We start from the raw sequence: 13,122 nt of genomic DNA on the forward strand, positions 1-13,122 counted from the left end.
ACACAGATAAAGGCGATACATTTCAATTATTTATCAAATTTACCAACGATGCTTGGGTATTATGTGTATTCTCCAGTAAAGTGATAAATTTATCATATTTACCGAGATGACTGGTAAATATGCATAATAACCAGTTATGTATAATAACCGATTTACCGTAACATATGTGGAGCAAGGGAGCACAACCTTTGCAGTCAGCGGGCTAGATATGCGGTATTTCTGCCGCTCGCGGGTCAGAAACGTTTATGTAAAGAGTGACCATGAGACCTGTATTTTACATCACATTCCACAAAATTTATCCGTCCCAATTTTTTAAAGAAATTTCCCTTTTTTTCACTCATTTTTAACGAGGCGCTCTTGCATTTTTGAAATCAAGAATTCACAATATTTTCATGACTTATAAATTACATTATGCTGATTATGACAATTGTGCTTTCCTGATTATATAAATATATTCATATCACATATTTGTCAAACATTATTGCCCATTATTTTCCACAATCTGCGATTTTTCAGCAACCTTAACGATATTTGATAATTTCATTTGCCTTTGACAATTTTTTTGGCTGTAAATTGCAACTTTCCTTGACTTTGAAATTTCTTTTTGGCAATGTCCGTATTTTTATGAAGGCCATATGGTTAGCATAGGCATTTATCGTATTATACGTTTTTAAATGAAGAAATTCGTGGACCGGATGGAACACTTTGACGGGCCCCATCTGGCCCATGGGTAGTAGGTTGAGCGCCTTCTCCTCATAGCCTCCATTATTAACACGAATGCGAGGATGCTTCCTTTACAAGAGAATTTTTTGTGGATTCCAAAACAAAAATTACATGCAAAATAATAGTGATAGCCAAATTCTAATTCTCGCATCCACTCAGGGGTATAGATGACAACACGGATCGCTCAACACAGGCTTGGCCGTAAACATACACCGACACTATCAGACTAAAACAACAATTTCTGGTATATCCCATTACTTACTAAAGAATTGCTTAATGAAACAATATAATATGACTTTTATAAGCAAAGTAAGCAACAAAAAAAAAAAAAAATATGAATTTGATTAAATAAATATTTATGTAAAGTACATTAAAATTTTCCATCAATAAAAGAGATATTAATTAAAAATCTAATTGTATTATAAAGTAAAGATATAACTTTTTTATAAGCAAGAATTAGGCCCATTTCCAAAAAAATTACTCAAAAAAATATTTCCAATGAATTGAAAACTTATTAAAATTGAGTTAAAATATTCTACCTGAGAAAAAAAATTCATTATTTTTTTTTCTTTTTCAAGTAAAAACGATCATGTTTCAAGGAATAATTTATTAAATATTCGATAATACAGGAAGAAAAATCAGTTCCAAAATGGCAGTATTTGAATAGCGAATGTGTCCAAGCAAAGAGCTTCCGGCAATTCTCGTTGAATTTGCCAATCATATTATTGCACTCGATTCTTCTATACACTTTTCTTTGAATTTTTTTCCCCTTTCGCCAATCAAATACAAGAATTTTTTTTCCATATTTTTACTTCTCTCATAAGTATACAAATTTTCCTAATTTGTTTTTGAAATGACATTTTTTTGTAATATTGAAGGGAAAAAAAAAGAAATTCTCCAGGGTCATGTTTGTTACTTTTTAATGATCCTGAGCATGTTTTTTTTTTCCCCCAATTAATAATAGAAAATTGAAGAATTTCTCTTTTTAGATACAATTGTAAATCTTATTTTGTTCGTTTTTCCCCCTCCAGTGAGTTTATTGCACGTAATTACTTTGGTTTCAATATTTTTAAATAAAAAATAAAAAACAGATTGATATTTTTTTCTCTAATGTCTGCGTAATGACGAACACTAATTATATATGCTAAACGCATGTCAAAGTAACCAATTTTCAATCCCCAATTTCAATAACAAAGGAAACAAAACTAATGATCTATTTTCATAATGTTTTTAGTAGAATTTGAGAAACAAAAACCTCTCGTAGATAATGACCTGGACTTTTCCATGAACAATATAGTTCATAATGTGAAAGAAAGATCTAAAATGTGCTATAAATAGTAAATCATCAATTCAAAAAATGATAGGAAAAATTTATTTTTCCATTTTTCTTTCATAATATTGTTTAGCACTCTGTTTCAAAACGTGGGACCACGCCCCACAGGGAGGCAATTTGATTTTTCAGTGAGAGCGGTCAAGATTCATGAAAATTCATATTTACTGAAAATATAATTTCTTTGAATTACTGAAAAATGCATATGCAGTGGGAAAATAATTCTAGAACGAATAAAAACTCATACTTGATTACGAAATAATTTAAGAACTAATGAAAAAATAATTTCACAGAATTAATAAAAAAATTCGCATTTAATAAAAGAAAATTCTCAAACCATACTTTAAAAATGGAAGGTATGTTTCAACATGGTTCTGAGCATGGGCGGAAATACGGGGGGGGGCATAGGGAAGCATTACCCCCAGCATCAAAGGTGAAGTCGACTGATCTAATACATATATGTATAGATGAATTGACATCATCATCATCGTGCCCCCCCCCCCCAGACTTCCACGTCTCTCCGCCTATGGTTCTGCGGTTCTGATTAATTTTCAAAATCTCTAGCAAGTTTAGCTCTTGAGCTGTTTCCTTGGTTTTTTACTTTTAGCGCCTTAAATATCAGAGGAGCCTGATTACACGTGGTGTTCTGATTGAAAATAGACAATATATTTTTGCTTGATCATAATCAAAATATTGTTTCCATCTCAGCTGTAATCCCAGAAAGCTTGCGGAATATGACGAATTTAAGAACTAAATATTTTTCGTATAAAACCGCGTAACTCCTAGAACGCGTAAATCGGGGTATTGTAAGTCGGGGAATGAAGGTATTTTTAAAGTTCCGGAAATACATAGTACACCCCGATTAATCAACTGTGTGGCGATTTCTACATGCAGTGCTGTAATTTCCAGTAAAATAAGCACGTAATTTCAATTCGAAAACTATAAAAAAAAGACTATCAATGAAATTAAGTATTGTACACGTTCTCTCCTCACCTTTGAAAATTTTTTTTCAGAAATTTATAATATTGCACACATTGTGAACATTATTCTGAAAAATTAAGTTTCTATACTGGTTCAAAAACACACACGCAGAAAAAATGCTCACACATAAATATTCATTACAATTCTTTAAAGTAAGAACATTCGAGAGGAAAAAAAGTTACAGAAATAAAATATTTTCTTGATATTCCATATCTTTGAATTAGCTGCAAGCCCAGTAAAATTAATTTTTTAGATATAAAAGCCGTATCTTTATTTCAGAGTAAAGTACGATTATTTGATGGTATTTCTTATAACTCAAACATTTTAATTGGAAAATTTTAAGCACAGTTGTTCTCGGAATTTATTTTCCCTAACGGTAAAGGGAGTTCTTTGTCACTTGTATGTAATTTTTTCACATAAAGGGATCCTGATATGCTATGACGGCCGCAAAATAAGAGTGTACTGCAGGGAAATATGCATTCATAAAAAAAATTCGCTGTCAATTTTCCTATTCGGTGTGAAACGCACTTTTTATTTGAATACGGTAAAACCCCTCTTAATGGTCACTCCTCAGATGTAGTCAGAATTTTCATCATTCGCTCTCCGTTGGACTAAAACCCCCGTGTACGGACACCAAGTGTTTAAATTTTTGTTCAAATATTTCTCAGCAGATGGCAGCACGGACTTTTTTGACTACTTTTTAATAAAAAATTTGGGCTTGAAGTTCCTTAAATTTGGCAACTATGATGCCAATTTAGAATCTTAAATCACGCACTGCTGGTTGTGCTCGTATACTTTACATGATTCCACGCTGTTTAGTATAGCTAGCTGTAGTATAATCGTGACTCCCTCTATCACTAAGAGAAAAAAAAATCTGCCATCGAAAATAAAGTGATAAACGTTAAATGTGAGTTTGCACTCTTGCAAATGAATTCAGTGTCGTCCAGACACAGATATGTTGCATTTTGGAGCAAAAAGAAAATTGGCAATATGAATGGCTGGAAAATAAAAATAAAGAAAGGAAAAATAAATTTTCTAAGACACACACAAAGAGAAAGACTTTGCTGTAGACACAGCAAGCATCAATTTCCATTTTCGCCTGATACTACAAGAAAAACATCGAGAAGCTGCAGAAGAATTGGGACTCACTAACTGTTTCCAGCATGACCCAAATCTTTGATCACCTGCTTATATATATCTTTGTCGTGACAGAGCGGTGGGCTATGTCCTGGTTAAGGAGGACACACCAACTTCAAGGCTTAAAATTTTTGATTGGATCGTTTTCGTAGATGTATGTTAGATGGTTCAATCAATACCTGAAATCGATTCAGACGTAGATGAAGAACCCAACATTTAGGTGGGATTGATAGAAGACGCTGGATTTATGACGGTATCGGTGAAAGATTGTGCTCTTATATGGTAATGATGATATGAGATGGTAATACAAGTACAACGTCACAACAGGCAAAATGCTCAACGAGGTGGCTGAGAAAAATATGCCCATAATAATGTGAGCGTAGAAGATCGTAACACTTAAATATTGGTCAAGAAATTAGTATAACGTCAGTGTTATCTGATGAAGAAGATTTTATGGGGGAAGTGGAGTGCGAGGAGCAAAGAAGCAACGTCGAAAACTATTCGACATTTTTGAAATATTGGAAATTAAAACATTTAAACGAATTGAAAAATTCCCTGTGAACACAATGATGGAAAGGCGTTGGATTTAGTCCCTCGGCTTAAAATATATTTTGAAGGAGTTTGAATACTCTGTAAATCCCCCCCGAACATCTATCGATCAGTGTTTTTTTCCCCCAAAAAAGATTTAAATTCAGTACGTAAACTTTGTAAAACTTTTGTAATTTCAATTGTGGAACTGTGCAATAATTATGTACTTTCATGACTTTAAACGCATCTTATATATTGTCAGAATTTTGTTTATTTTCAAATAAAAAACCATTTTACTTATTGTTAATACTGTATTTTATGCTTCAAGAAAAAAACCCTCTGATATATGGTCACCCCTCTTTTACGGACATATTTGTTTGTCTCGCAAGTGTCCGGAAAAGAGGGATTTCACTGTATTTGCCACTGCTAACTACTATATCAATGTGTTTGTCTTTCTTGTTTCTTCAAGAAGACTTCTAAAATAGCACTTCAGTTACACATAGCTATTAAAGTCTCGGTCAATGTTCACCCAGATCTATTTATCTAGTCGTATTTCGAAATACATTTTCATGCTACTAGTTCATATACAAGACTCAAATCTACTCTGAATACTGAAATAATTTTGGAAATTTACCCTCGAGAGAAACTAAAAATGGGAAAGAATGTCTGAATCAAACCCCCATTTATAGCTGTTCGTAGTCGTCTTTTGTATGCTATAAACGGCTCCGCTTAATCGGATAACAGATAAGAGAATACCTCGCTTAAACGGTTAAAATCCTCCGGCACCAAAATTTCTCTCACAGAGATAATATCTTAGTTTCTCGCTTAATATTATAATTTCAACATTTCCCCGCTTAATCCAATGTTGCGCTTCACACGTTAACTGTTAATACACATCAACCACTATACACGCAATGTTTTTATTGAATGAAACATTTGGAATTAATGAAAAATATGTTACTAAGTTGAGATAAATACATTTTAGTGTAGATACCGTGGCCTGAAGTATTCAAGTTTTATTTCTGTTCTCTGTTGAACCAATAGAGAGCGCTAAATTACCTAATGTAATGTAAAAGATAATGAAGTCATAGGTTATGATCATTTTAATTAAACATAATTTTCATTTCATTTTTGATGCCTGATTTATTTCAGAAGCTTTATTAATATTTATCCTTCATCAGTTTTCAGTATGCAAACCATATTAACGATGTAAAACGACAATTGAATATTGTTTCCCGCTTAATTGGATATTGTTTACTGGAATCGTTGACATCCGATTAAGTGGGGGCCGATTCAACCACCCCCCTTATAGCTGTTCGTGGCCGTCTTTTGTATGCATTAAAAATATCTTTACATTTTGCCTCAACTTATTATTCCAGTACTGCAACTATGTATATAGATGACACTAAACAAAATCATTGACATTATGCAAATATTTTTCATCTAAAATATTCCGACGTTATGATCAATGTTACTGTTATTTATCCAAAAGAATTCCGACCTCCGTAAGCCTTCAAAAACTTGCAATATCTTGCGTAGGTTGCAAAAATTATCTTTAGTCACATTTCTTATATTCTATAAAATGGATAAACTATTGTTCGAATTACTCGAAAACGTTAATTAGCAACAATGTATGTCGAGATGTTTTAGTCTTTTCTGTTTAATTCCACAAACTATGAAATTTCTGATTAGAGGTCGATATTTAAATACATTTAATAGAAATTCTTTTTGTGTTCGAATAAAATGAGATTTTTAATCCATGTGCTTTCAATAAAAATTCCAGGGAAGAATTAGTGATTTCGAATTTAAAAATCTAAATTCTAAATTTCCCAATGGGATTAAGAATAGCCTGCAGAAACGTAGTTCCACAGTAACTCAAACAATTCAAAAATACATCTTCTTAGTACAAGACAATACATAACAGTCAATTTTTGAATTCTGGCTTCTGTTTTCTATTTCTTTTTTCAGTGTTTTGTAATTTTGTAAAGACAACTGCCAATTTATATATGAGTTTCTTTTTCCTCTATCAATATTAATGGAAATATTTGAAATCCCCTGTTTCCTTAACGTCAAATTAATTCCTATTCTAAGGAGAATATTTTTATTAATTTACATGTGACAAAAAAAACCACCTTAAAAGTCAGTGTGCCTTGTGCTCATGTACCATATAGCCAACGATACAAAAAGACACCTAATCATAAAAAATATACATGCTAAACAATGATACACTTCCCCCACATATATTCAATGCAAACTTTCATACAAAACAATATAAAAAGTAAAACTCTTCAAACAAAACGGTAAAAATAACGAACAATTTCAAACAAAGCTGTGACAAATAGTAGTAATAAAGATCAAATAGCAGTAATAAAGATCAAATAGCAGTAATAAAGATCAAATAGCAATAATAAGAATCAAAAGGTAAAAAAAATATAACAAAGCAAATATCAAGTAACAAAAATCAAAAGATCAAATAAGATTATATTTCATACGTCTAATAAAAATGTATAAGTATAATAGTATACATTCTTTAAGATGGTTCATTTCCACACATATCATGCAATACAAAATTAAAAAAAAAACTATATTAAAAATAGAAATCTTCAAACAAGACGATACGAATAATAAAAGCTTTCAAACAAAACTGCCATGTACCATTGACATTCGTAAATATCAAAAGATCAAACAACAATAAGAAGGATCGAACAAAAGTAATAAAAGATCGAACTACAATAAAAAGAATCGAACTACAATAAAAAGAATCGAACTACAATAAAAAGAATCGAACTACAATAAAAAGAATTGAACTACAATAAAAAGAATCAAACTACAATAAAAAGGATCAAACTACAGTGATAAAGGTCAAATAACAATCATAAAGATCAAAAGATCAAGTAACAATAATAAAGATCAAACAGCAATAATAAATATCAAACAACAATAATAAAGATCAAAACAATAATAAAGATCAAAACAATAATAAAGATCAAAACAATAATAAAGATCAAAACAATAATAAAGATACAAACAAACACTTTGTGGTCTCAAGAGAATGTAAAGCCGTTTTTGCAGACCTAAAGGAATTAGTTATTGAATATTTTTTAGCAACAGCTATTATATTTATTAGATATGTTTTTTCACTATTTATTCTATCATACAAGACAAATCAATTTAGTTCAGTTAAAAGTTCAAGTTTAAGCAACTTAATTATAACCAAAATAAGTTTCACAAAGAAAATCCACTTTCGATACAATGTAGTTGTAGAAACAGTGTTTATCATACGTATTGATGGATTGATTTGAATACCTATTTGAACATTTCTAATCGGATTTTCAGTTTAGATTTCAAAAAATCTTTCTATTTCGAATACAAGAAATGTTCTGTCTAGAAGTTGATAAGAACAAAAAGAAAAAAAACATATAGACAAGTAAAAACAGGAGTAAAAGTAAAAAAGAAAATTTTTTTCTTGTTGCCAAAGGCAAAAAAAAAAAAGAAAGTGTACTTGTTTGAGAAAATTCTGCACGAATTCTCATGAGTCTCCCAAGCGGCGTCTCTTCGTGTTAGTGAAACTGTAATAGAAACTTTCCTTGAAGTAATTGCGAAGCTACTTGCCAAGTTTATCTTATTCTTTTCTATACTTTTTATTTTTTTGCTTTTTTTGCTTCAATTTTCGTTTTTTGCTCTTTTCGTCTAGTTTTTGCTCCTCCTTCAACTCTATCCTCATTTTCATTTCCGAAAGAAAGAGGAACTAAAAATTCCACTGCCTTCCATCTCTACAGAAAAGTCCGTCGTCTTTATTTTTTTATTTTTTTTCTTATTTTTTGAAAGGAATTTCTAGAAAGCTTTTCTTACAATGTTTTTATTTCTTGAGAACTCTATGTATTTCTTTCAACTTTTTTTTTTTCCCTCGCTGACACCCGCAGTATTTTTATAGCGCATTTTTTTTTTTTATTTGCATTTCTTATATTTTCTCATCTTAAAGATAACCGACACGTTTCACTACTTGACCTCTTACTTTTTTGCATAAATTGAACATGCTTTCTTCACTTTTTGCTCCTAGTTTATAGTCACAAAAAAACACTTTTTCCATGTCTAGTCTAGCGGAGATATAGTGTCCCTAATAGCTTGCCGTATAAATTGAAAGAAGACAGGTTCAATAGGATTTGGCAGCCATACAAAAGAAGGGTATTTAAATCCACTCGGATTTTGCAATAATAGTATGTGTTCCAAGAATCTAGATATTTTCAGCTTCCATCGTGGTGGACAATACACTTTATGGACTTGAAGAACTTTTTTTCAAGAAGTTCCAGTTATGTACTTTATTATCATCTAGCAATTCGTGAATAGCAAAGAAATACAAGGTGGACGAGAAGTTCTAGAGTAATTTAATTTTTTTTTTTTAACAAATCAGTCGATTGATAAAAAAAAGTGTGGATTACATTTAAACATGCCTAGAGTTTTCTTTGATAAATTAGGAAAAGTTCAAATTTATCTCTCAGATGGCGCTGCAACACGAAAATCTCGACATAACTCATAAAAAATGCATCACAAACAGTTCATAATTTAATGTTTATGACAATTTGCGTTCTTAAGTTCTTAATTTATTACTTCACACAAAAGTAACATATTTCAACATGAGCACCATTTCGCCCGTTTAGGTGTAGCTCGAGCTAAAGAGGGCGCTCATGTTAAAATGTGGCAGTTGTAGGTACTGAAAATTGTCATGGATATTAAATTATGCACTGTTTGCGTAGTATTTTATGTTATGTCGAGTTTGTCGTTTTACACTACCACCTGTGAGTGAAATTTTAAAGTTTTTTTTCAAATTATCTAAAAATAAAAAAGCTCTAGGCATGATAAAGTATTTTATTGCAAACCGCACCCTTTTATGTTAATTGGTTGATTTGTTATTGATTTTTAAAATCTTTCTAGGGCCTCTTCCCCTACGCTGTAATTACTGGTTACTTAAATAGCATATTTTAGAAAAAAAAAATGAATGTTGTGTGTGGTTTAGCATGTTTAACTTTTTGATTAATCGAATTTCTGAAAATAATTCTGTAGTGTTTGGTCAGAACATGATATCTCCAAAAAATGGCTATTAATTTAAAAGTAAGTCTTGCTGATTATAGCTAATTAGAAGTGAGATAAATGCACTAATATGTGCCCATGGCTAAACAACAAGCTGATGTATGACATTTTCATTTGTGTGTATGCTTTTCGTTTTTGATTTTAAAATGGCAATGAAAATGCTTATATCTCAAAAATGTGATTTTGGAGATACCATGTTCTGACCAAACACCACAGAATTACGTTTGCAATTCATGTAAATGAATTATACCTAATTCAAATAAAATAATTAATAGTTATAATTATATAATAAACCATATACCATGTGACAAAAAATTGTGAAAAAAAAACTTTTTTGTTTATGATTCCAATAAAAAAATATTCTGTTCATGGTCATGAAAAAAAATCCAAACACATTAATCAAGATAAAATTTCTTTTTTTTGAAATTTACAAAAAATTAAATAACTTTGTAAATAAATGTGAAAAAAAATTAACATGGCACTCAATGAACTTTACATTTCTCACAAAAGTTCGTTTCATACAAAAATTTGTACGAAAATTAGTTGAAAAAAAAAAGCGTCAGTCTCTCTCAGAAATCGGCTCCTTCTCATAAAATTTCGAATTCCTCTCCATAATCACACATACCCTTTAAACAAAAAATGTGCTAAATTTATGTATCAAAAAATGATTTATCTTTACCTTTTTTTCATTATTATCTAAATTATTTTAAAATTGAATATTAATTTTAAAATGATATGATATCTAAATCAATCTCAATAGATATATTCTCTCATATATCGGATATTTTCTCTCAAAAGAAAATTTTTCGCTAATTTGAATCTAATGGGAAAATGAATATCTAAAAATATTTCAAAAATAAAATATGCAAATCAAGTGAAACAAAAACCCAATTGAAGGTGATTTAAATCTTCGAATATCAGCATTTAAAATTAAAACAAATGGTCACACGCACGCACAAATATTTCACGCCCTAAATAGCCGAAAGCGATACCAGTATACAAAACTTTCCCCCCACAAAACAAAAAGCAATCGCTAGATAAGGTGTACGCGGTAATGATAACAATAGCAAAAGGAATCGCAACACTGGGGAACGTGTTTCACTCACTTGTTTATTTAATTATTGTAGATAATTGGAGTTTAATGTATTTCTAATGACCCGTTTCGTATCCGTCGTTCACAAACACAATAGGTATGGTGCGTTGAGGCATAATTACCGGTGACAGCTGGCGTTTTGAATATAAAGTAGCAATGGGAACAGTATATTGCGCTCACTTTGTGTGTAAGCGAGAAATGCGAATTGAACGCGTTTTCTCGCTTTTGTATGAGGAATTCCCATAAACCATCAATCAAAGAAATAATATTTTCGCATCCAGTAATTTTAAAGAATTAATTTCAGTGGATAAAATGGAACAAAGCGAATATATATGTAGAAAAGTTATGCACGTACAAAGGGTATAAAGTTTAAAATTAAATTCATAAATAAATCAAATTGGAAAAAGTATATAAGAAATTTAAAATACAAGTGATGAAAATAATTCTGTATAGTATTTGGTCAGAACATGATATCTCCAAAAAATGGCTTTTTGATTTAAAAGTGTGTTGCTAATTATAAATAATTAGAAGTGAGATAAATGCACAAATACGTGTGTGCGACTAAACAACATGCTGTTGTATGATGTTTTCATTTGTATTTATGTGTATGATTTATTTATGGTTTTTAAATGACAATGAAAATGCTTATATCTCAAAAATGCGATTTTTGGATTTATCATGTTCTTACCAAACACCACAGAATTGAGATGGGATTTCCCCTCTTCTCTCTCTTGGGGCAAAAAAAAGAAAAAAGAAAAAAAAGCCGTAGTTGGTACGAGTTAATTTTCGCCTCAATGCAGTAGAAACTCGACTATCCGAGTCGCGACTATCCGGCCTAGTCGCTTGGCGCGAAGACGTCACCAAATCATCGGAGCTGTCGTCAAACTGCGCCAGGTTTATGCTAAATTTACCGATATTTACAGAGGAATGTGTTAACTTTCATTTTTACATAAGATAATGACTATTAACAGGCGAAAAATGTCATAATGAATAGGAATTATTTGCACAATTTTTCGTAACAATATTTATATTATTGGACTTTCCGTAATACATTTGTAAAACGTACAGTGCAGTACAAAACAAACATTTACACTATGAATATGCTACCGTCAAATCCCGAAGTTAGCAGCTTCACGAACTAGCCGGCCCAGTTGATCCGGCCAATGTCCCAATTCCGTGCTTTGACCGGCCCTTATATGTCGATCCTTATATATGGATCATTAAGATATTGATATTCAAATTCCTTTGATCGTTAGGGCTGTTCTTATAGTTCACCATAATAATTATGGTTATCTATGACTAATTATAAATGGCCATAATTATTACAAAAAATACGCCAACGTGGCGATGACCGCGAATCATAGGGATCGATATTTAAGGATATATATGGACTAATATACAGGGTGAACCAGAATAGATGGGAAAACTTTAAGAGGTGATAGTAAAAACAATTCTCATCAAAGAGTGCGTGGTCTAACAGGAAACGCGATCGCACTAGCGCATTTCGAAACGTCCGCTCCGCAAACGTAAAACGGTAGTCCTGTTGAAATTTATCGGGAGAAAAAGAACACCATGCATGCAAATGTAATCTAGGGAAGAAGAATGAGAAGAAACCGTATGCAAATTTGCTTAACAGTGAATATAAGGCGAGGAGACGCGATCAATGTGAAGTTATTCCAGCGTGCAACCGTTCTAACAGTTGTAACGTATGTATAATGGCGCAATTTAGTAATAATGCAAAAGCAGGCATGCATTTCATTCACGGAGCTGCAAACGGAAGTACCACAGAGGCAACGTGAATGTACGGTGAGCTATTTTCCCACAGGCGGTTGCGCAATCCGTGCAAAACGGGATCCTATCTTGCTGATGCAGGTCGTAGAAGGACTGCCAGAACGGATGCATACAGTTTCTTCTTCCCTCTACAGCTCCAGAGTTTTACTTTTCTTCATTCTTTTCTTCCTCTTTCTTTTTCTATATGCTGTACCAACACCATCTATAGCAGAAGACCCCCACGCTAAGCTCGTGATGTCACTGAAGAAGGTCATCTCACCTATAGCCATTGTATATAGCAGGGCGACGCATGGGCCATCTTTACCCTATTTTTCTAATATATCCAACGACTATTGGTGAGATGACCTTTTCAGTGACGTCACGAGCTTCGCGCGGAGGTCTTCTGCCGTAGATGGTGTTGGCTGTACCTAATCTTGTGTTGCTTAAATGACGTCACTCTAAGGGTTGCGGA

The sequence above is a fragment of the Pholcus phalangioides genome, unplaced genomic scaffold (assembly GCF_987345545.1).
Source record: "Pholcus phalangioides strain wild (caught in Gottingen) unplaced genomic scaffold, Ppha-v1.0 ptg000002l_1, whole genome shotgun sequence".
NCBI lineage: Eukaryota > Metazoa > Arthropoda > Arachnida > Araneae > Pholcidae > Pholcus > Pholcus phalangioides.